Source organism: Loxodonta africana, chromosome 4 (assembly GCF_030014295.1).
Source record: "Loxodonta africana isolate mLoxAfr1 chromosome 4, mLoxAfr1.hap2, whole genome shotgun sequence".
Lineage (NCBI taxonomy): Eukaryota > Metazoa > Chordata > Mammalia > Proboscidea > Elephantidae > Loxodonta > Loxodonta africana.
The window spans coordinates 188,040,303-188,064,966 of NC_087345.1; the positions used below are offsets into that span (position 1 = coordinate 188,040,303).

The 24,664-nt window shown below is 40.1% G+C and overlaps 1 protein-coding gene across 5 annotated transcripts in view; it reads left to right on the plus strand.

Moving 5' to 3' along the window:
* The first annotated feature begins 906 nt into the window (after positions 1-906).
* Positions 907-24,664, plus strand: part of CUL2 (cullin 2) — a 131,437-nt gene continuing 107,679 nt past the window's right edge. For 2 of the 5 annotated variants that reach the window (XM_023539772.2, XM_064285097.1), the window contains exon 1: positions 1,166-1,296. The gene's annotated coding sequence lies outside the window, so the exon portion shown is untranslated. Of the gene's footprint in view, positions 1,056-1,165; positions 1,297-14,523; positions 15,274-16,918; positions 17,063-24,664 lie in introns of those variants that run through there. The other 3 variants (XM_064285096.1, XM_010600265.3, XM_003420707.3) reach the window with 3 other exon arrangements.

Sequence of the window (24,664 nt, forward strand, 5' to 3'; positions counted from 1 at the left end):
ACAAGAAAACAGCGTGGAAGAAAGAAGCTTGGGAAGGAAAGGCTTGCGCAAAACGTTCAAACGAACCATATACGAGAAGCTCTTGTGGAATAAAGCCGGGCTCGGCTGCTAACCAAAAGTTCAGCAGTTCGAATCCACTAGCTGCTCCTTGGAAACCTAGGGGCAGTTTTACTCTGTCCTGTAGGGTCGCTATCAACGAGGTGTTTTTTTTGTTGTTTTTTTTTTTTTGTTCCCTGGGGTACTATATATTTAAGATGATAGATCAACCTGTATTTTGTCAACACTTCCATTTAAAATTCTTAGAAAAACCCTTCAGATGGATAGGGAGGGAAGGGAGGCAGGAGTCGGTCTTAGATAAACCTGTGTTTTGTCTACACTCCCTTTTAAAAATCTTAGAAAAACCCTTCAGATGGATAGGGAGGGAAAGAAGGCGGGGAGTCGGTGATCAGGGCTATGAAAAGAATTTCCTTCATTGAAAACACAGTTATGCCCCTCGATGTGTCGACAGACTGAAGCCCACTAGAAAAGGACTACGTCGGAGAGAAAAGGAGTTTTGCTAATATGTTTTTGATGACTCGATAAGCCTGAAGTGGGCGGCAGCAAAGAGACTGAGGTATTTTAAGATATCCATTGAGGCGTAAAACGACTCAAAGGAGACGGCTGTCATTGAGAACAGCCCTCTGCCGTATTTTTACGAGCAGTCTCAGAACTTGGTGAGCTCTGCGTCCCCCGAGCTCGGAACCGGGCGGGCCCCTCAGCCGGCCGGCCCCGCGGAGACTCGCTCCCAGCCCTCGCCGTGGCCGTTCGCATTTGCACTAAGGCAGGTGCTTCGCGCTTGCCGTATCGTGGACTCTACCATCCCCTCCTGGGGGGGAGCTCGGGAAGCGGCGGAAGAGGGAGAGCCGGCGGGCGTGTGTGGGGCAAACCCGGACGGTCCGGAGGACCAGGGCTTAGAACCCGTACCCGGCCCTCCCGGCCCCGTCTCCCCGCCCCGCTCCTTCCGCGATCGAGGCCGGGGCGAGCTCGGGCTGTGCTGCTTTCCCGCGCGGGCGTGGGTGAGTGTCCAGCGCGCGGGCTCCCGGGCTTCGTGGCCCGTCTCCCCCGCGCCTGCTGCGCCGGTGGCGGCGGCCGAGCGGGGAGGCGGCCTCTGCCGCACAGTAATGGCAGCGCTGTGAGCAGGCGAACGCGAGCTGACAGCCGCCGCCGCCGCCGCCATCGCCCGGGCCTTCGTCCTTCCCTCCTCCGCGCTGGCTCCCCCTCCCTCCGCCCGGGGCCCTCGTCCTGCTTCTGCAGAAGGTAGCACCGCTGCGGCCCGGGGACTGGGCTGCAGGCGCCTGGAAACTTCCTTTCCCGGCGAATGGGCGGCGGGGATGGGGCGGGGAAGAGGAGTTGGGGGCGACGGGAGGGGAAGGTGGGTGATGGAGGGGCGGCCGGGGAGGACGCGTCCTGGACGCGGACCCGGCGCCCCAGGGCGCTGGCCCCTACGCCCAGTCATCCCCGGGACTGGATCCCGGGCCTCCCCAGGCCGGCCTTGGCCGCCCCTCCCTCGGCCCCATTTTCCTCCGAAGGAGGGAAGGTGGGAGTGCGTGTTCTCCTTTGATTATTAATGTGTCACGCGGGCACACAGCTCGGCGTTTGGGTGGGAGGGGGCGCATCCATCTCATGCATCCTTACTACGAGTGTTTTTACTTTTGTTTCCACAGACAGCAAAGATTAATTGCTTTGGGGAGAATACCCTACGTGCAGGTTGGACCTTCTGTCTCAACATTTAGGGTTTAGTGAAATAAGATCCTCGCTCTCTTTGGAGCTCTTGCACACACATTAGGAAGTCTGCACCATTCCCCACTGCCCCACAAAAGCGCGCATGCAAATGAGACTTCAGTGAATTCCACGCTCTTATCCTTAAATCCTCCCCTTTGACCCACGGGTTACTCTTAACAAGTTGAAGGCTCAGTACCCTGGAAGTTTAAAGTTTGAAAAGAATAATATAGAAACTATTAACATTACTATAGACTCTTTTGACTTTCCAATATAAAAACATTTGAACTAGATCTGTCCCAAACCTACATTCATATACATTCATAGTAAAATTTGGAAAACAATCAGTTTGTTTTTGTGTATCGTCTCCTGACTACAGAACGCATTAAAAACATTCAGAGACTCATGCCTACTCTTTGGAATCTCACCTTACTTTCCAAGACAGAGACATGAACACGTTTGCCCAAATGCATCGTTTGGAAGACTCTGCCATCAGAGTCACAGATGAAATAACATGTATGCAGTGCTTTGTGTTATACCTTTTAAGATGCTGTTTATGAGTTTGGGGAACATTTCCACAGTGCGCATGCACTTTGTATGTGAAGAATACTTTTTCTACTAATCTTTTTAATATTTGAATGTTCACTCTCCACCCTCTTTGCTGATTTGCAATGTCTTATATATATGAAGATTATCTATGTCTTTTCTCCTCACCAGCATGTCACTAAATTGAATGTTGTGAACCTTTTTAAAAGTCAGTTCTACCCTGTCTACCAACTAACAAATATTTATTAAGCATCCGGTTTGTGTGCCAAGTAATGTTGCGAGCATTAGGGATAAAATAAATAAGACACGTGAGATTTCTGCCCTCTTGGTGCTTTAATTCTGGTGGGGAAAGGAAGAGATGGGCAATAAATATGAAATGAAAATAATTTCAGAGAATGATAACTGCTATGAAGGAAATAAAATAGAGTTGTAATAGTGATAGGGAGAAGACCTCTGAGACGTCTTTGACCTGAGGCCTGAAATGTGAGAAGTTTTGAGGGAAGAGTGTTCTTGTCTGAGGGAACAACAAATGTAAAAGGTGGTATAGAGCATGAGTCCCTTGAATTGAAAGAACCTCAGTGAAGGTGGACTCTAGTAAGTGATAACAGATTAGATCATAGCCAGGGGCCCGATCATATGAGGTCTTATTGTCTGAAGAAGATTTGCTTTTATTTTTAAAGTACATTGAAAGCTAATGGAATTATCATTCTTGTTTTTTAAAGCTGGGAGTGGTACGGTTTCATTTACAACTTAGAAAGGTTGTTCTGGCTGTAGGGAAGATTGGATAAAAGTAGAAGAGAAACTGGAAGACCAGCTGGAAGGCTGTGGCAGATTTAAATACAGGAGTGGCTGTGAAGTGTTAAGTAAAAAGGTTTGAGGTAGATCTTCTTGGTGTTGGAGATATATTTATTGAACTTGTCATAGATTGGATGAGAGTGCATTTGGTTTGGAGGAGGTAACTTCTCTTTGGCTTCAGCAGCTAGAAAATGGTCATGCTGTGTATTGAGATGGGGAGAAGATGAGGGGATGGCCGTACGGCTGGATTGGACTTGTTAAATTGGATCCATGAGAGATTCAAGTGGAGGTGGAAAGCAGGCAGTTGGATATACAAATCTGGAATTAAGTGGAGAGGTTAAGGAGTCCTTCATTCATTCAACAAATATTTTTTAAACCACAGCTGTGGACCAGGCAGTGTGAATATAGTAGTGAAAAAAAAGACAGAAATCTCTGCCTTCATGGAACTTAAATTCTAATAGGGAGAAAAAGGCAGAGATGGGAGTTACCAGTGTTTATCTGTTTATTTATGTTTTGAAGAGAAACTATATTTACGTGGTTCAAAATTTAAAATGCCCAGAGGGTACAGAATTAAAAGCCTCCCTGCACTTCTTGTCCCTTCACTTAATTTTCCTTTGTTTCCAAACAATGTTAGCCATTTCTTATGTATCCTTCCAAAGATATATTTTGTGCACATATAAGCAAATATGTAGATATTCTTTTTTCCACTTTGCAAAAATGATGGTATATTTTACCTGCTTTGACACCTTGTATTTTTTAAGGTTTTACGTAGTACTCAAGAGTTATGAAACAGAAGATTACCTAAAGAAAGAATGTAGCAAGAGAGAAGGCCCTGGGGCACTGACTTTTTCTAACTTGGTCTTTGAGTTTTTGACCTTCAGATGTGGAGTTTTTTAAAGAGCTGTTACCTTTTGTGAGAATTTGTGCAGAAGTTTTCACTGTTTCTTTTGTGTTTCACATGTCTTATTGGCTTATTTTCTTTATAGGTTGGAAAAATGTTTATGATTAATGACAATGTTTTCATGTATGCGCTCTCAGTTACATTCAAGTAGATTTATGATAGGACCAACCCTCACACCTTGATATTAGGAAGACTTATGTCTGGCTAATGTTAAATCTTGGAAAAACAAGCAGAAATTTGAATGGTTATCACAAGATTTATACCACATTATTGATGCATAAGATATGCAGTGAATCCTCAGTAATTGGTTAATGAGAATATTCAGAGTGACCTGGCTCTTTGCGGAGGTCTGAATCTTAGCAGTAGTGTATTACGTTGCAGATGGCGTAGTCCTTGTGGTAACTGTCTTTTAGAATGTAGTGAAACCTGAGAGAGTGGGAACTTGATGGGACTGCCTTGTTTTCCTGAGTCTCGCAAGTTTTCCACCTCTGACAGGGTGCAGTCTTCCCGCCCTTTTTCTATGGCTTGTTTTAGTAGAAAATACTTGAGTTTTTCTTCTCTGACAAGTTTCTAGCTGACACAGGCTCCGGCTTTTGCAGGTCTTACTGTAGATAGATTCGTCTTTATGTCACTACTTTGTATTGGGTTTTTTCATTGGACAGGCCTGTGGGAGCCCTGGTGGTATAGTGGTTAAGAACTTGGCTGCTAACCAAAAGGTTGGCAGTTCGAATCCACCAAGTGCTCCTTGGAAACCCTATGGGGCAGTTCTACTCTGTCCTGTAGGGCTGCCATGAGTTGGAATTGACTCCATGGCAATGGGTTTTTTGTCGTTGTTGTTGTTTTGTTTCTTAGAATACTAGAACAGTGTCGTTCCTTTGAATCTTATAAACATTCGAGACAGTGTTAAGATCATGACGTTAGCATCTGCAGCAATTTTTGGGGTATAGACAAAGCCTATTGATTGAGTCAGTTGGAGGAGGGAGCTGGAATATTTTTCTAGGTTGCTTTAAGCTTTATTATCTTGAAGAATTAAAAGTTCAGGCTCATATTTTGTTCTTTACGAATTTACAACACTTTCTTATTGTTTGGCATTTAATTTTCAATTAGCTTATTTAACTACCTGCTTTCCATGTAAATCAATCTACCTGTTTTTTTTTTTCTGAGATTGTTTTTGAGTTATTTAATGCAGTTTGATTTTTGTTGTTATCTTTGTTATCGTTACCTCTATTTTATTCAATTTTTTGCCTGAGATTAAAGTAAGCAACTAGTTTTTAGCTATTTTCTGTAATCTTTGATAGAAAATATTGAATAGAACTTTTCGTAGCATTGGACAGTATTAATTACTACATACGAGACCACACTATGAGATAGATACTTGCAGTGTGTTAAGCTTGCTTAACCTCTGTAAACGTATAGGTGTTAACATCCTATTTCAAGATTAGTTATCGAAAGCATTTTCTTTTACATGCTTTAACATGATCAGTGATGTTACTATTTTTATTTAATCATTGAATTATAGCCTGATTTTGTGTGTGTTAGAATTTTTCATAAATCAGGTTGAAATTTATCATTTTTGTTTCCCTTACCAGGCTGTAAGCTTCTGGAAGGTAACATCCGTGCACCTGGTAGAGTACTATAGTAAATACTTAATAAGAAAAAATAAGTGCCTATTAACTCAGTGATTTAAGTTTTGTTCCATTGCAGGTTGCTTTTCAAAGAATGAAGTATTGATTGTACCCTGTGTAACTACTTACTGAGTTTTCAACTTTGTTTTAATGCAGTTGAAGAAAAGAAAGTACAGGATACTTCCCTTTTTAAAAAGCATATTTATTTTGTAGTTATTTTAGACTGACAGAAAAGTTGCAAAAATAGTACAGAGCTCGTGTGTGTGTGTGTGTGTGTGTATTATATATATCTTTCCCTGGTGGCATAGTGGTTAAGTGCTACAGCTGCTAACAAAGAGGCTGGCAGTTCAAACCCGCCAGGCGCTCCTTGAAAACTCCTTGGGGCAGTTCTGCTCGGTCTTATAGGGTTGGTATGAGTCGGAACTGACTCGATGTCAGTGGGTTTGGTTTTGGTTTTTTTAATATACCTTTCACTCAGATTTCCCTAATGCTAACAATATGGACATAGCCAGAATACAGTGATCAAAACCAGAAAATTAGTACTGGCATAACATGATTAAACTGTAGACCTTATTCGAATTTCACCAGTTTTTCCACTTATGTCCTTTTTTTGGTTTTAAGATTCAGTCCATGAGCGGGCATTGCATTTAGTTCTCGTGTTTCCTTGCTCTCTTCCAAACTGTGGCAGTTCTTCAGCCTATTCTTGTCTTTCATTATCTTCACACTTTTGATGAGTACTAATCAGTTATTTTGTAGAATGTCTCCCAATTTGGATTTGTTTGATGTTTTCTCATGATTAAATTGAGTTTATGCATTTTGGGCCAAATATACTACAGAAGTTGAGTCCTACTCAGCGCATCGTGTCAGGGGGCACAGGATGCTGATATGTCTGTCACAGAGTATACTTTCACTTGGTTAAGGTGGTATCTGCCAAGCCTCTCCACTTGTAAAGTTACCATTGTTCTCTTCGTAAAATAAATGTCTTGGGGAGATACTTTGAAACTATGCAGATATCCTGTTGTCAGACTTTTACCGACTAATTTCAGGAGTCTTTGGTAGATCCTGCCTGCAACAGTTACTATAGTGGTGTTTGCCTGATGACGATTTTGTAATTTTCTCATTTCCTTTCTGCATTTATCAGTTGGAATTCTTTTCTAAGGAAGGACTGGCCCTTCTCCACATTGATTTATTTGTGTATGTATTTATTTTTGCAGTAATTTATTTATATCAGTATGGACTCATGGATACTTATTTTACTCTTTAATCTTATGCTACCATTATTTATTTTGTTGCTCGTATTCCAGCTTTGGCCATTGGGAACTTCTTCAGGTTGGCTCCTTGTCCTTTCAGCATGCTCTCATCATCTTTTCAGCACTTCTTTGTTTTCTGGCACCACAAGATTTTCCAGGCTCATCTTGTGTTTTCCCTGCTTCAGCCCAGGAAACAATCACTTCTCCAAGGGGCCCTGGTTCATTTTATTGGAGAATGGTATTTAAAAACCAAGATCTGGTTGCTAGGTGTACTCATTGCTACAGGGGGTATCATTACTTCTAGGTTCTCTCAGTGAACAGATCTAGAAGTATATGTATGTATACTAGCCAGTGCATATGCACACACAACTATGTTTATTTCTGTTTTTTTAAATTAGCATGTGGGCATGTGTATTGAAAATCATTAGTTCATACTGATACCTCTGATTCCAGTTTAACACTCCTGGGTTTATGTTAGCCTGCCCCTTTATTTATGACTGCTTTCTTTGATAGTGGGAAATACAGGATACTTTTCTAACAGTCGTAATAGTTGTGTAAGTAACTAGGGCTTTGAATGAGTTCTGCCTGGTTCAGTCATGGCTGAGAAAGCATCATTGGAACAGACTTGAATTTTTAAAGTTAAGATGAACAAGAAAGATAGCTGAAACAGAAAAAGTAATGAATCTCGAAGCCCTGCTAGAAACTTAATCTCCCTCTTAGAGAACAAGGACACCGTACACATTGCATAGCAACCAAATCTCTTGGCCTCAGATTTTGAGCACAGTCTCAAGCAGCGCTGCCCCGTTCAAAAATGGCAGCCAACCGTGCTGCTTTAAATGTGTGTCGCTCTCCTACAGTTCTGCCAATAATACAGTCTCAAGCCTCAGGCTCCCGAAAGGGCCCACTATGCCTCTTTCGAGTCTCCCATTCCAGAGGTTCAGCTCTTAATTTTTCCTGTTCTGAGTACTGTACTGAATCTACCAAGTTGTAAAACTTTGAGTCTGTTCTGTTTCGCTTCATAGGCCATGAATGAACTGGTTTGAAGCACTGTAAATAACATAAGATTATCAAAGTAAGGAACAAGTGTCAACAAGAAAGACCTGAATTAGTCGTGAGCCTTAAGAAACTTTTTTAGCTGTCCCTCAAAGTGTTTCTTTTTTGTTTGGCAAGTTTTTCTGAACCAAAAATAATGATATTTTGTCTCGAGAGTTCCAAGTATCAGCTTTTTTTTTTTTTTTTTAATTTTTTTGTGCTTTAGGTGAAAGTTCATAGCACAAATTAGTTTCTTGTTCAAAAATTCATATACAATTGTTTTGTGACATTAGTTGTAATCCCCACAATGCATCACCACTCTCCCCATTTCCACCCTAGTTTCCCTGTGTCTATTCATTCAGTTTTCCGGACCCTTTCTGCCTTTCGTGTTTGCTTTTAGGCAAGTGTTGCACATTGGGTCTCGTCTCCCATACTTGATTGAACTAAGAAGCATGTTCCTCACATGTGTTATTGTTTGTCTTATAAAAGGCCTGTATAATCTTTTTTTTTTTTATAAATCTTTGGCTGAAAGGTGGACTTTGGGAGTGGCTTCAGTTCTGAGTTAGCAGGGTGTCTGGGGGCCATAATCCCGGGGGTTCCTCCAATCTCTGTCAGACCAGTGAGTCTGGTCTTTTTTTGTGAATTTGAATTTTGTTCTACGTTTTTATTGTGCTCTACTTGGAACTCTCTATTGTGATCCCTGTAGAAGCAGTCAGTGGTGGTAGCTGGGCACCATCTAGTTTTTCGGGGCCCAGACTGATGGGGGTTGTGGTTCATGTGGTCTGTTAGTCCTTTGGACTAATATTTTCCTTGTGTCCTTGGTTTTCTTCATTCGTCTTTGCTCTGGGACAGGATGGGACCAGTAGATGTATCTTAGAAGGCTGCTTGCAAGCTTTTAGACCCCCAAACACTACTCACCAAAATAGGATGTAGAACATTTTCTTTATAAACTATCTTATACCAATTGACCTATATGTCCCCCGAGACTATGGTCCCAATAACCCTTACCACAGTAGCTCAGTCCTTCAAGGTGTTTGGATGTGTCTGGGAAGCTTCTATGATTTTACGTTGGTCAAATTGTGCTGACTTCCCCTGTATTGTGTGTTGTCTTTCCCTTCACCAAAGTTACTTGTCTACTATCTAGTTAGTGATTTCTCCTCCCCACTCCTCCCCTCCCTTGTAACATCAAAGATTATTTTTTTTCTGTAAGTCTTTTGTTGCCCTCCAGATTCATCCATGTTGTGAGATGTTTTGTGGTTTCATCATTGTTCTTGATTGTTTGTAGTATTCCATTGTGTGTATGTACCGTAATTTGTTTATCCAGTCATCTGCTGATGGACACTTAGGTTGTTTCCATCTTTTTGCTGTTGTGAATAATGCTGCAGTGAACATAGGTGTACCTATGGCTGTTCGTGTGACGGCTCTTATTTCTCTAGGGTATGTATATTCCTAGGAGTGGGATTGCTGGATCTGGTGGTATTTCTATTTCTAGATTTTTAAGGAGGCACCAGTGCATTTTCCATAGTGGCTATACTATTTTACACTCCCACCAGCAGTGCATAAGAGTTCCAGTCTCCTCGTAACATCTACATTTGTTATTTCCTTTTTTTTGATTGGTGCCAGTAATGTCAAGTGAGAGGGTATCTCCTTGTAGTTCTGATTTGCATTTCTAGCATTTCCTTATGTGTCTTTAGCTACCTGAATGTCTTCTTTGGTGAAGTGCCTGTTCATATCCTTTGCTCATTTTTTAACTGAATTATTTGTCTTTTTGTTGTTGTGTTGAAATATAGGTTTTAGAGATTAGACCCTTTTTGTGTATGTTGTAGCCAAAATTTTTTCCCCCAGTCTGTAGGTTCTCTTTTTACTCTCTTGGTGAAGTCTTTTGATGGGCGTGTTTAATTTTTAGGAGCTCCCAGTTGTGTAGTTTACCTTCTGGTGTTAGTGCATTGTTAGCTTTAGTTTGTATTATATTTATGCCATGTATTAGGTCCCCTGGCATTGTCCCTATGTTTTCTTCCATGATCTTTATCATTTTAGGTTTTATATTTAGGTCTTTGATCCATTTTGAGTTATTTTTTGTGTATGGTGTGAGGTCCTGTTTTATTTTTTTTACAGATGGACATCCAGTTTTGCTAGCACCATTTTTTTTTTTTTATAATTTTTATTGTGCTTTAAGTGAAAGTTTACAGCTAGCACCATTTTTAAAAAGACTGTTTTTCTTCCGTTTAGTGGACCTTGGTTCTTTGTCAAAAATCAGTGACCGCAGGTGGGTGGATTTAGGTTTGGGTTATCGATTCTGTTCCCTTGGTCTGTGTCTGTTGTTGTTAACAGTACCAGGCTGTTTTGGCTACTGTGGCTCTGAGATCACGTAGTGTGAAGCCTCCTGCTTTGTTCTTCTTCAGTAAAGCTTTGGTTATCTCTGGCCTCTTTCCTTGCCATGTAAAGTTGATGACTAGCTTTTCCATCTCATTAAAGAATGTCGTTGGTATTTGAATTAGGATTGTGTTATACCTGTAAATCACTTTGGGTAGAATTGAGATTTTCATAATGTTGAATCTTCCTATCCATGAGGTTGGTGTGTTTTTCCATTTATGTAGGTCTCTTTTGGTTTCTTGCAGTAGTGTTCTGTAGTTTTCTTTGCATATATCTTTTACATCCCTGGTTAGATTTATTCCTAAGTATTTTATCTTTTTAGGGGCTATTACAAATGGTATTGTCTTCCTGATTTCCTTTTCGAGGTTCTCTCTGTTGTTGTATAGGAACCCAACTGATTTTTGTAAGTTGACCTTGTATCCTCCTACCCTGGTGAATCTTTCTATTCTAGTAGTTTTCTTGTGGAATCTTTGGGTTTCTCTGTGTACAGGATCATATCATCTGCGAAGAGGGATAGTTTTACCTCTTCTTTTCCAATTTGGATGCCCTTTATTTTTTTGTTGTTGCCTTATTGCTCTAGCTAGGACTTCTAGCACAGTCTTAAAGAGAAATGGTAATAAAGGGCATCCTTGTCTTATTCCCGTCCAAGTATTGTTTTGAATAGTAAGCATCATTTAAAAAATTTTTTTGAAGGCAGAAAAGCACTTTGCACTTAGATTCAGAAAGTTTCTCTTTCACCAGAACTTTGTTGTCCATGTGATCTAGATTTTAAGAACTTAGAATAAGGGTAGTGTATTTTACGTAGACCGTTAATAGATGACTTTATCTTGGCGCTTACAGGTGACTAGCTTTTGAATTAAGTTTTAGAGAGCTAAAGAAAGAACACTTATACTCAAGGAGGATGAAGGAAGTCATGTAGCATCCTGAAAGAGATTGCATCTCTTCCTACCTTACACAGTAAGCATTAAGATGAACTGCTTACTAGGAAAGTGGTTCGAAGGGAAGTCTGTTTGGTAGGTAATTTTTTTTATGGGAATAAGATGTGAGGAAGACTGAGGGTATATAGATTCCAGTTATACGGAGTTCTAGTCTTCATTACATTCAGATGCAGGCACAGAAAAGTAAAATTACAAAGTAGAAAGTAGCATCTTTTCTTACTGGTTTCCTGAAAACTTGAAATGTTGTTTACAAATACCATCTTTTTATAATGGTTTTGTCTTGTGCAGATGGAGAAAATGTTGGGACAGCTAGCCAAGGATCACACTGGGATTGACTAACCAGTTTTGAGTATTAGTTTCTCAATTCACAAACTTTTCACTTTTGAGACCAGAATTTCTTGTTTCTTGTGTTATGACGTCTAACAGAACGTTCCTAGGCCTCCCTGAGGCACCCAGCTTTCCTGTGTTACTTGCCTTCTTGTGTTATGACGTCTAACAGGACGTTCCTAGGCCTCCCTGAGGCACCCAGCTTTCCTGTGTTACTTGCCTTCTTGTGTTATGACGTCTAACAGGACGTTCCTAGGCCTCCCTGAGGCACCCAGCTTTCCTGTGTTACTTGCCTTCTTGTGTTATGACGTCTAACAGGATGTTCCTAGGCCTCCCTGAGGCACCCAGCTTTCCTGTGTTACTTGCCTTCTTGTGTTGTGACGTCTAACAGGACGTTCCTAGGCCTCCCTGAGGCACCCAGCTTTCCTGTGTTACTTGCCTTCTTTGAAATGGCTGCACTGTCATCCGTTTCCTCTGAGCCAACACTGGTTTCTACGGTGGCAAATAATAAAAATGCAGCAGAGGGCCATGGATAAGAACTTCATGTAGAAGCCAGGTAGGCTCAGGTTCAAAATCTGGATTTGCTAATTAATAGTTACAAGAACGTTACCCTATTTTTATAAACCTCAGTCTGTCTTTAAAAAATGGGAGAGAATAGTTGTAGTCATCTCAGGGTTATTCTGAGGAATTAGTGAGAAATGGATATGATGTCTTTAATGTAGTTTCTGGAATAAACGCTGTTAATGAAGGGTTGCTCCTCTTCTTGTTGTTATTAACCGTTCTGTGATTGGTGCAAAAGGTTAATATGCTTGGCTTCTAACTGAGAGTTTGGCTGTTTGAGTCCACCTAGAAGCTCCTCAGAAGAAAGGAATGGTGACCTGCTTCTGAAAAATCGGCTATCGAAAACCCTGTGGAACGCAATTCTACTCTGTTACACGGTTCTCCGTGAGTCGGAATTGACTTGACGCAACTGGTGTGATGGTTAAAGAATGGCCAGAATACCTCCTGCTCAGCGTCCCTCCTCTGAAAACTGGATTCTGTTATATCAGATTTGTTCTCATTACTTCCTGCGTTGGATTGCCTTTATTTTTCACCTTAAGTGAAAGGATAGGATTGAGGGGATTGGATCATCCATGTTGAAAGCTGCCTTTGGTATTATAAACAGGAGATGTCAGCACAGCCGGTAGAGGGATAATTGGTATGCGAATGCTACAGCAGTATGATCTTTTACAATTATTTATTTTTTATTATGTTTTAGGGGAAGGTTTACAGAGCAAGTTAGTTTTCCATTCAATAGTTTATACACAGATTGTTCCGTGACGTTGGTTACAGTCCTTGCAGTTGGTCAGTGCGCTCTCCATCACCACCCTGAGTTCATCTAGGTTTCTTGCCCCTTCCTGCCTTCTCATCTTTACTTTTGGGCAAATGCTGTCCTTTTGATCTCACGTAGATAATTATAATTATTCTAAGTTGCACTTTCCTCACATGTTTATTTATAGATCAGTCTGTTATTTGATTGAAAGATGATCTCTGGGAATGGCTTCGGTTCCAAGTGAGAAGGACATCTAAGGGCCATAGTCTCTGGGGTTCCTCCAGTCTCTCTCAGAGCAGTAAATCTAGTCTTTTTTTTTTTAATGATCTTGAAGTCTTTACTACATTTATATGTATATTTTTTCCTACTCTAACCAGGATCTTCTATTGTGATGCTGGTCAGAGTGGTTGGTAGTGGTAGCCAGGCACCATCTGATTTTTCTGGTCTCAGGCTGGTGAGTGCTGTGGCTCCTGTGGTCCATTAGTCCTTTGGATTAATTGTTTCCTCTTGAATCTTTGTATTTCTTCACTCTCCTTTGCTCTGGATGGAAAGAGACCGATAATTGTATCTCAGATGGCCGCTCACAAGCTTTTAAGACCCCAGATGCTACTTACGAAAGTAGGATGTAGAACGTTTTCTTTATGAACTGTGTTATGCCCCTTGACCTAGTGTCCCCGGAGACTATGGTCCTTTGCCTTCAAGCCCAGTAACTCACTCCCAGGAGGTTTGTGGATATGTCTAGGCTGTTTCCATGACTGTGTCCCCGTGACCTCTGTTATACAAATGAATATCCATGCAGCACATACAAATATATGCGTAGAAATATCCACAGCCATACCTGTGTGTATGAGTGGACTCCCATACACCCTTCCACAGCTGTTCAGCAAATGTATCTATGTATCCACTCGTAAATTGTCTGTTACTACTGTTGTTGCAGGGTTATGTTTGTTACAGTATTTATCCTTGTTGCCTTTCGTTCTTGTGTACCTCTCAGTGTCTCCCCTTACACTGGTTATGTTGTACTAACATCCCCCATATTGTGTCCTCCCTTTCCTTTTACCAAACTTAACACATGTCTACTTCGTAGTTAGTGATTTCCCCCCTCTTCCTCTCATCCCTGGTAACCATCAAAAAATATTTCTTTCTGTGTGTAAACCTTTTCTTGACTGTTTATAATAGTGGTCTCATATAACATTTGTCCTTTTGTGGCTGACTTATGCCATCAGCATAATGTCCTCCAAATTCATCCATGTAGTGAGATGTTTTACAGATTCATCATTATTCTTTATTGGTGCATAGTATTCCATTGTGTGTATGTACCACAGTTGGTTTATCCATTCGTCTGTTGATGGCACTTAGGTTGTTTCCATCTTTTTGCTATTGTGCTAATGTTGTGATGAACCTGGCTGTGCCTACGTCTATCCTTGTTATGTCTCAAAGGAAGTGCCATACCATTTCCATAGTGGTTGCACCGTTTTACATTCCCATCAGCAGCGTATAAGAGTTCGAGCCTCCCCACAACCTCACCAGCATTTGTTATCCCTTTTTTTTTAATCACTGCCATTATTGCAGGGGTGGGGGGGTTGGGGGGGTAGGGGGGAGGGCAGTAAGATGGTATTTCATTGTAGTTTCGATTTGCATTTCTCTAATGGCTAATGATTGTAAGCCTCCTGAACGTTGTCTTTAGCATTTGTTAGACGCCTGAATGTCTTCTTTGGCATAAAATTTTTAAGATTTTGAAATTATTTTTTCATGTACTTTGTTTTCTGTAGCAATGCCAGGGCATTGTTGTTGTTGTTAGGTGCTGTCGAGTCAGCTCTGACTCATAGAGACCCCACTTACTACAGAACGGAACACTGCCCTGTCCTGTGCCATCCTCACAGTTGTTATGTTTGGGCCCATTGTTGCAGCCACTGTGTCAGTCCATCTTGTTGAAGGTCTTCCTCTTTTTCGCTGACCCCTCTACTTTACCAAGCCAGGAGATTAGTGGAAATTAATATATTGCATAGAACCAGCTGAGAATTAGTGATAAATAAAGTTAATAAGATGTTGAAAGTGAAACAAAGACTCTGAATTTTATTACAGTCAATAGAGAACCACGAGAAACTTGTATTATGATCCTCTTCCCCTCCTAAAAGCATTGTACTCTCATAACAACAAAAACTTTGACGAATAAAGCAAAGAAAATTGTCCCTAATCTTAGGATTTTATCCTTAAGACTTGTGAGCCAAAAAAAGTATAAATCCAAGGTTTTTTAATATATGCAATTAGTTTCTTTTCCTTAACCAAAGAATAGGATAACAAATATCACACACAGGTCATGTTAGTACAGAGAGAAGACAGTAACCCTTCCTAAGACTTGGATGGAAGATCAGGCCTTGAAAAACATGTTGTTAATGTTTTGATTAGTAAAAAGGTTGGTTGGATACAGCTTTGTCTAGCATGCGTGCGAAAGTGAGCTTGCCTACCATTGAAGGACTCATTGAAGTTCTCTCACTTACCTAAGATGCATACAAGAATAGTTTTTTTTTAAGGCTATTTAAGCCAGTTTCCTTAGTGTTTTTTTTTTAAGGGAGACTGTAAGTTAAACTTCAAGCCATAAGAGCGATGTGAAAACTCAAAAAATGTGTAGTCTGAACAGGGTTTGTGGAAAAAGAAGTTCACTGAGGAGAGAATGGTCTTTAATTCTGGTGAGGTGGATTTGGTTTGGAATCAACCACCTTCTATAAGTTTTATCTATTGCAGTTTAAATATATTCTTTACCCCCCATTCTGCCTCTTTTTGGAGACTATCGTTTACCCCCGCCCACTGCACTTTTTGCCAACTGGGATTGATTATAGAATACCGTATTTCTCTTTACTTTTTCCCCCATCTCCTCCTTTAAAAAAAAAAAAAAAGCCATAAACTAGAAATTCTGAACAGAGTCATGATGGAAATGATATTAGTCCTATTGCAACAAAAAGCATTGCACCCCGAACCTCCAGGTAACAAAGCTATCCCTTGGTTATCTGTAATGGCGCACTCATTTGATACAGCATGATTCAAGTGTTTAGATACATTCTTGGAGGTTGTTTTAATATGAAGGAGTGGCAGCATTTTTAGTGAGTGTGCACCAGCGGCAGAGCAACCACTGAGTTAACTAGATGTGCAGTAAGCTTGTTAGCTTTGGGTCTACCTGTGGACATTGAGGATAATGCAAAGCTAATAGTGCTCCTTATTGGGTCTTAAATATTTTCCTCATTTTGTATACTTAGAATATAACCTGCCCTAAGCCCACTAAATGCCACTGAAATAAAAACACATTTTGCTATCTAGATTTATCTGAAAGCAATTTAGGCCACTGTATTATACTTTATTGATAATTTTTGAGACTGCCACATTTTTATTGCTGGTAATGATCAATATTAAAATGAAAAGTCATTCAGGATGTTTCTTGTTTTGTTTACTGAATTGAGAATCACAGCATTAACTATTTAGCCATTTATCTTCATGTTAATTACACTTTGGAAGGCAATTAAAATGTGGCATTTTTATCATTAGTTAAGCTGTAGGCACACAGACCAATAAGTTAAAATAAAACATGATTATATATTTTACTAATATAATTTATACTTCAAATAAAGTACTTATTATGCACCAACTTCAGTTCCTTACCTAAAATGGAATCTTTTGAGATACTGTAACTGCTTTACTGACTGGAATATAATTATTCAAATCACTTATTTATATGAAAATGTATAAATGAGGAGCAGTATCACCTCAAATTAAAATCCATCCAGTCTTGACAAAGTTATATCTTTATATTTTACTGTACTAGTAACTTGTTTTTTAGAACTTTTTTCTATATTTATTTTTTATCTTTTTAAAATAATTTTTATTGTGCTTTAAGTGCGAGTTTACAAATCAAGTCAGTCTCTCACACAAAAACCACATACACCTTGCTACACATTCCCAATTTCTCTCCCCCTAGTGAGACAGCCTGCTCTCTCCCTCCACTTTCTCTTTTCGTGTCCTTTTCGCCAGCTTCTAACCCCCCCTCCACCCTTTCATCTCCCCTCCAGGCAGAGATGCCAACATAGTCTCAAGTGCCCACCTGATCCAAGAAGCTCACTCCTCACCAGCATCCCTCTCCAACCCATTTTCCAGTCCAATCCACGTCTGAAGAGTTGGCTTCGGGAATGGTTCCCGTCCTGGGGCAACAGAAGGTCTGGGGGCCATGACCACCGGCGTCCTTCCAGTCTCAGTCGGACCATTAAGTCTGGTCTTACGAGAATCTGGGGCCTGCATCCCACTGCTCTCCTGCTCCCTCAGGTGTTATCTGTTGTGTTCCTTGTCAGGGCAGTCATCAGTTATAGCCGGGCACCATCTAGTTCTTCTGGTCTCAGGATAATATAGTTGCTGGTTCATGGGGCCCTTTCTGTCTCTTGGGCTCGTAATCACCTTATGTCCTTGGTGTTCTTCATTCTCCTTTGATCCAGGTGGGGTGAGACCAATTGATGCATCTTAGATGGCTGCTTGCTAGCATTTAAGACCCCAGATGCCACTCTCCAAAGTGGGATGCAGAATGTTTTATTAATAGATTTTATTATGCCAATTGACTTAGATGTCCCCTGAAACCATGGTCCCCAGACCTCTGCCCCTGCTACGCTGGCCTTCGAAGCATTCAGTTTATTCAGGAAACTTCTTTGCTTTTGGTTTAGTCCAATTGTGCTGACCTCCCCTGTACTGTGTGCTGTCTTTCCCTTCACCTAAAGTAGTTCTTATCTACTATCTAATTAGTGAATGTCTCTCTCCCACCCTCCCTTCCCTCTCCCCTCTCGTAACCACAAAAGAATGTTTTCTTCTCAGTTTAAACTGTTTCTCAAGTTCTTATAATAGTGGTCTTATACAATATTTGTCCTTTTGCAACTGACTAATTCACTCAGCATAGTGCCTTCTAGGTCCCTCCATGTTATGAAATGTTTCACAGATTCCTCACTGTTCCTTATCAATGCATAGTATTCCATTGTGCGAATATACCACAATTTATTTATCCATTCATCCAATGATGGGCACCTTGGTTGCGTCCATGTTTTTGCTATTGTAAACAGTGCTGTCATGAACATGGGTGTGCATATATCTGTTCGTGTAAAGGCTCATATTTCTCTAGGATATATTCCAAGGAGTGGGATTGCTGGATCGTATGGTAGTTCTATTTCTAGCTTTTTAAGGAAGCACCAAATCGATTTCCAAAGTGGTTGTACCATTTGACATTCCCACCAGCAGTGTAGAAGTGTTCCAGTCTCTCCACAGCCTCTCCAACATTTATTATTTTGTGTTTTTTGGATTAATGCCAGCCTTGTTGGAGTGAGATGAAATCTCATGGTAGTTTTGATCTGCATTTCTCTAATGGCTAATGATTGTGAACATATCCTCATATATCTGTTAGCTACCTGAATGTCTTCTTTAGTGAAGTGTCTGTTCATATCTTTTGCCTATTATTTAATTGGGTTGTTTGTCTTTTTGCAGTTGAGTTTTTGTAGTATTACGTAGATTTTAGAGATCAGGCGCTGATCAGAAATGTCATAGCTAAAAACTTTTTCCCAGTCTGTAGGTAGTCTTTTTACTCTTTTGGTGAAGTCTTTGGATGAGCATAGGTGTTTGAATTTTAGGAGCTCCCAGTTATCTAGTTTTTCTTCTACGTTCATAATGATGTTTTCTGTACTGTTTATGCCATGTATTAGGGCTCCTAACGTTGTCCCTATTTTTTCTTCCATGATCTTTAACGTTTTAGATTTTATATTTAGGTCTTTGATCCATTTTGAGTTAGTTTTTGTGCATGGAGTGAGGTATGGGTCTTGTTTCATTTTTTTGCAGATGGATATCCAGTTATGCCAGCACCATTTGTTAAAAAGACTGTCTTTTCCCCATTTAACTGTTTTGGGGCCTTTGTCAAATATAAACTGCTCATACGTGAATGGATTTATGTCTGGATTCTCAATTCTGTTCCATTGGTCCTTGTGTCTGTTGTTGTACAAGTACTAGGCTGTTTTGACTACTGTGGCGGTATAATAGGTTCTAAAATCAGGTAAAGTAAGGCCTCCTACTTTGTTCTTCTTTTTCAGTAATGTCTTATTTATCCTGGCCTCTTTCCCTTCTGTATGAAATTGGTGATTTGTTTCTCCGTCTCATTAAAGAATGTCGTTGGGATTTGGATCGGAATTGCATTAAATGTGTAGATCACTTTTGGTAGGATAGACATTTTTATAATGTTAAGTCTTCTATCCATGAGCAAGGTATGTTGTTCCACTTATCTAAGTCTCTTGGTTTCTTGCAGAAGTGTACTATAGTTTTCTTTGTATAAGTCTTTTACATCTCTGGTAAGATTTATTCCTAAGTATTTTATCTTCTTGGGGGCTACTGTAAATGGCATCGATTTGGTGATTTCCTCTTCTACGTTCTTTTTGTTATAGAGGAATCCAACTGAGTTTTCTATGTTTATCTTGTATCCCGATACTTTGCTGAGCTCTTCTATTAGTTTCAGTAGTTTTCTGGAAGATTCCTTAGTGTTTTCTGTGTATAAGATCATGTCATCTGCAAATAGAGATGCTTTTACTTCTTCCTTGCCAATCTGGATGCACTTTATTTCTTTATCTAGCCTAATTGCTCTGGCTAGGACTTCCAGCACAATGATGAATAAGAGTGGTGATAAAGGGCATCCTTTGTCTGGTTCCCGATCTCAGTGGGAATGTTTTCAGGCTCTCTCCATTTAGGGTGATGTTGGCTGTTGGCTTTGTATAAATGCCCTTTATTATGTTGAGGAATTTTCTTTCTATTCCTATTTTGCTGAGAGTTTTTATCATGAATGAGTGTTGAACTTTGTCAAATGCCTTTTCTGCATCAATTGATAAAATCATGTGATTCTTGTCTTTTATTTATGTGATGGGTTACATTAATTGTTTTTCTGATGTTGAACCATCCCTACATACCTGGTATGAATCCCACTTGGTCATGGTGAATTATTTTTTTGATATGTTTTTGAATTCTATTGGCTAGAATTTTGTTGAGGATTTTTGCATCTAAGTTCATGAGGGATATAGGTCTATAATTTTCTTTTCTTGTGGTGTGTTTACCTGGTTTTAGTATCAGGGATTCGGTAGCTTCATAGAATGAATTTGGTAGTATTCCATCCTTTTCTATGTTCTGAAATACCTTTAGTGTTTGTGGTGTTAACTCTTCTCTGAAAGTTGGTAGAATTCTGCAGTGAAGCCGTCCTGACCAGGGCTTTTTTTGTTGGGAGTTTTTCGATTACCTTTTCAATTTCTTCTTTTGTTATGGGTCTATTTAGTTGTTCTACCTCTGTTTGTGTTAGTTTAGGTAGGTAGTGTGTTTCTAGGAATTCATCCATTTCTTCTAGATTTTCAAATTCGTTTGAGTATAGTTTTTCATAGTAATCTGATATGATTCTTTTAATTTCAGTTGGGTCTGTTGTAATATCGCCCATCTCATTTCTTATTCAGGTTATTTGCTTCCTCTCCTATTTTTCTTTTGTCAGTTTGGCCAATGGTTTATCAATTTTGTTGAGTTTTTAAAAAAACCAGCTTTTGGTCTTGTTATTTCTTTCAATTGTTTTTCTGTTTTCTATTTCATTTAGTTCAGCTCTAATTTTTATTATTTGTTTTCTTCTGGTGCCTGTGGGTTTCTTTTGTTGCTCTCTTTCTATTTGTTCAAGTTGTAGGGATAATTCTTTGATTTTGGCCCTTTCTTCTTTTTGGATGTGTGCATTTATTGATATAAATTGACCGCAGAGTACCGCTTTTGCTGTGTCCCAAAGGTTCTGATAGGAAGTGTTTTCATTCTCATTGGATTCTCTGAATTTCTTTATTCCATCCTTAATGTCTTCTATAATCCAGTCTTTTTTGAGCAGGGTATTGTTCAGTTTCCAAGTGTTTGATTTCTTTTCCCTGCTTCTCCTGTTACTGATTTCCACTTTTGTGGCCTTATGGTCGGAGAAAATGCTTTGTAATATTTCAGTGTTTTGGATTCTGCTAAGGCTTGCTTTATGACCTAATATGTGGTCTGTTTTAGAGAATGTTCCATGTGCACTAGAAAAGAAAGTATAGTTGGTTGCTGTTGGGTGGAGTGTTCTATATATGTCTACGAGGTCAAGTTGGTTGATTGTGGCCTTTAGATCTTCGGTGTCTTTATTGAGCTTCTTTCTCAATGTCCTGTCCTTCACCGAAAGTGGTGTGTTGAAGTCTCTTACTATTATTGTGAAGCTGTCTATCTCACTTTTCAATGCTGGTAGAGTTTGTTTTATGTATCTTGCAGCCCTGTCATTGGGTGCATAAATATTTAATATGGTTATTTCTTCTTGGTGTATTGTCTCTTTAATGATTATATAGTGTCCTTCCTTATCCTTTCTGATGGATTTAACTTTAAAGTCTATTTTGTCAGAAATTAATATTGCCACTCCTGCTCTTTTTTGATTGTTGTTTGCATGATATATTTTTTCCATCCTTTGAGTTTTAGTTTGTTTTTGTTTCTAAGTCTACTGTGTGTCTCTTTTAGGCAGCATATAGACGGATCTTGTTTTTTAATCCATTCTGCCACTCTCTGTCTCTTTATTGGTGCATTTAGTCCATTTACATTCAGGGTAATTATGGATAGGTATGAATTTAGTGCTATCATTTTGATGTCTTTTTTTGTTTGTTGAGAGCGTTTTCCCACTTGATTTTATGTGCTGATTAGATTTTCTTTATATATTGTCCTTTCCTCATTTGTTGTTGTTGATTTTTTTTCTGCTGAGTCCGTATTTTTCCTTTGTATTTTATTTTGATGAGTAGGATAGTTTGTCTTCTTTGTGGTTACCTCATTATTTACCCTTATTTTTCTAAATTTATAACTAACTTTTATTTCTTTGTATTGCCGCATCTTCCTCTCCATATGGAAGGTGTATGATTAGATCTTAGTCCCCCTTTGTTATTTTAATGTTGTCTTCTCTTATATAATAATGTTGCCGCCACCCTGTGTTGGGCTTTTTTTTTTTTTAATCTTGCTTTTTTTTTTTGAATTTTCCTGTCTGGGTTGTCTTCTGGTTGCTCTGCCCAGTGTTCTAGTCTTGGGTCGATACCTGATATTGATTTTCTAATCAAAGAACTCCCTTTAGTATTTCGTGTAGTTTTGGTTTGTTTTTTACGAATTCTCTCAACTTGTGTTTATCTGGAAATGTCTTAATTTCACCTTCGTATTTAAGAGACAGTTTTGATGGGTGTTTGATTCTTGGCAGGCAATTTTTTCCTTCAATTTTTTAAATGTGTCATCTCATTGCCTTCTTGCCTGCATGGTTTCTGTCGAGTAGTCCGAGATTATTCTTATTGGCTCTCCCTAGTAGGTGACTTGTCTTTTATCCCTCGCTGCTCTTATAATTGTCTCCTTATATTTGGTTTGGGCAAGGTCGATTATAATATGTCTTGGGGACTTTCTTTTAACATCTACCGTGTGTGGAGTTCGATGAGCACCTTGGATAGATAACTTCTCATCTTTCACATTATCAGGGAAGTTTTCTGCCAACTAATCCTCAACAATTTCTCTGTATTTTCTGTTATCCCTCCCTGTTCTGGTACTCCAATCACTCGTAGATTATTTCTCTTGATAGAGTCCCACATGATTCTTAGGATTTCTTCATTTTTTTTAATTCTTTTATCTGATTTTTCTTTAAATATATTAGTGCCAAGTGATTTATCTCTGAGTTCAGAAATTCTAGCTTCTACTTGCTCATTTCTGCTCCTCTGACTTTCTCTTAAGTTATCTAATTCTGTAATGTTATTTTTAATCTTCTGAATTTTTGATTGCCGTCTGTCTATGGATTTTTCCAGCTTATTAAACTTTTTCATTATGTTCCTGAATAATCCTTCTGAGTTCTTCAGTTGCTTTATCTGTGTGTTCCTTGGCTTGTTCTGCGTATTGCCTCATTTCCTTCCTGATGTCTTGAAGGGTTCTGTATATTAAACTTTTGTATTCTGCATCTGGTAATTCCAGGAATGCACTTTCATCTAGAAGATCCCTGGATTCTTTGTTTTGAGAGCCTGTTGAGGTGATCATGGTCTGTTTCTTTATGTGACTTGATATTGACTATTGTCTCTGAGCCATCAATAAGTTGTATTAGTTAATGCTTGCTTACTGTGTCATAGCTGCTTGCTTTGTTTTGGTATACCCCTATGGGTTGCTTGAGTGAGCTAGCTTGATTATTTTCACCTTTGGAGCTCTGGTGTCCTGTCCCCAGCTGGCTAGAGCTGTTATCAGGTATATCAGTCTAGGAGTTCATTCAGTTTTCTTGTATGAATTCAGCTCAGGTTTCCAGGTAGCTGATATCAAGTGTGTGGTACAGGCTCTGTCCTACAGTCTTAGAGGGCAGGGGTGATTGGTGTATATACCTGTATCTAAATGCAGCAGGGGGTCACACTCTGAACAAGGCAGGGGGCTGAGAACCGACCCCAAGTGTCTCTGAGGAAAACATGTCTCTTCCGTAGAGCGTGCTGGTGGGTGGGCTGTGCAGAGGGACCATGGACACCCAAAGATTTTGTTGTAAGGACTGGGAGGTACCAGTTATCCCTGGGCCCCTGTCGCAGGTGGCTGGGCAACCCAAGTGGAGCCACCAGTCCTTAGGTCCCTATTGTGGGTAGGTGAGGACCTTGTTTAATAGGCAAAGCAATGTTAAATGTCAAACGCCCACCTCTCCACCGCACTGCTGAAATGGTTGGAGTTTGCCAACAAGGGCCTATTCTCCCGAAATAGGCCCACACAGGTCCATGCAGAAGGGAAAGGTGCTCAAGGTCCACGTATGGTTTATGCCTGGATAGGAGCTGCTTCTGTCCTGAGCTCCCCCCAGTCAATGGAGCTGGCAAATTATTTTTTCCCCCAGTTGGAAATTTTTTCCTTCCCCAGGGCCGGGAGCGTGGCTGCAGGTGCTCACCAGGGTCTATCTCAGGCCTAGGGATTCAGCTGCTGAAGCTGGGTTGGAGGTAGGGAGCAGCACTTTTGCCGAGAGCGCCCTTCTCCTCAGGTTCCGGAGGTGTGAGTGGGCTGTGTGGCTGCTGCTTCTCTCTGAGGAAACTGCGACCGATCCCTAGGACCAGCCCGCTGCCGCCGCTCTGGGAATGGTGCCTGAGGGCTCCCTGCAATTCAGGCCCAGTAACTCCTCTCCTCCTCTGAACGGCCTCTTCCTTCCCCTGCTCCTCAGTTCGTTGTCTAAGCTTGCCTTTGATGCTCAGGGCTCCCAGCATGTCACAAATATACTCGTTTCACTTGTTTTTTTGGGTCTTTGTTGCATAGAGTGCTCTATAGAAGCGTCTGTCTATTCTGCCATCTTGGCTCCACCTCGAACTTTTTTGTGTGTGGGAATTTTGTCAGGCTCTGTTGATACATAATACTTCGAGGCAGTGCTATGTTATTTTTGAGCTCTGTTACAACCTCAGAAACTTAAAACTTACTGGAAAGTTATAGATTCTCAGGAGAAGAGGAAGAAGCTTAGTGAAAAGTCAGCCTACATATTCTGAGGAGTAAAGTATGTGTAGTGAGGGATAAAACTTAAAGAACAAATAAGAACTTAGAATAGAAAAAGAAATCAGAAATCTGGGTAGTTTACCAATTTGATTTTCCAGGTTGCTTCCCCATTTTCAACTTTACCTTAGGTTACCTAGCTATTCTCTTGGAACTGGTAACTGATTTTGAAATCTTTGTTGTCAGGATATTAGTAAAATATGTATTGACTTATCATAAAGGTTGTGTGTTAGAGTGATACATTAAGAAGAAACTGCTGAAGAGTT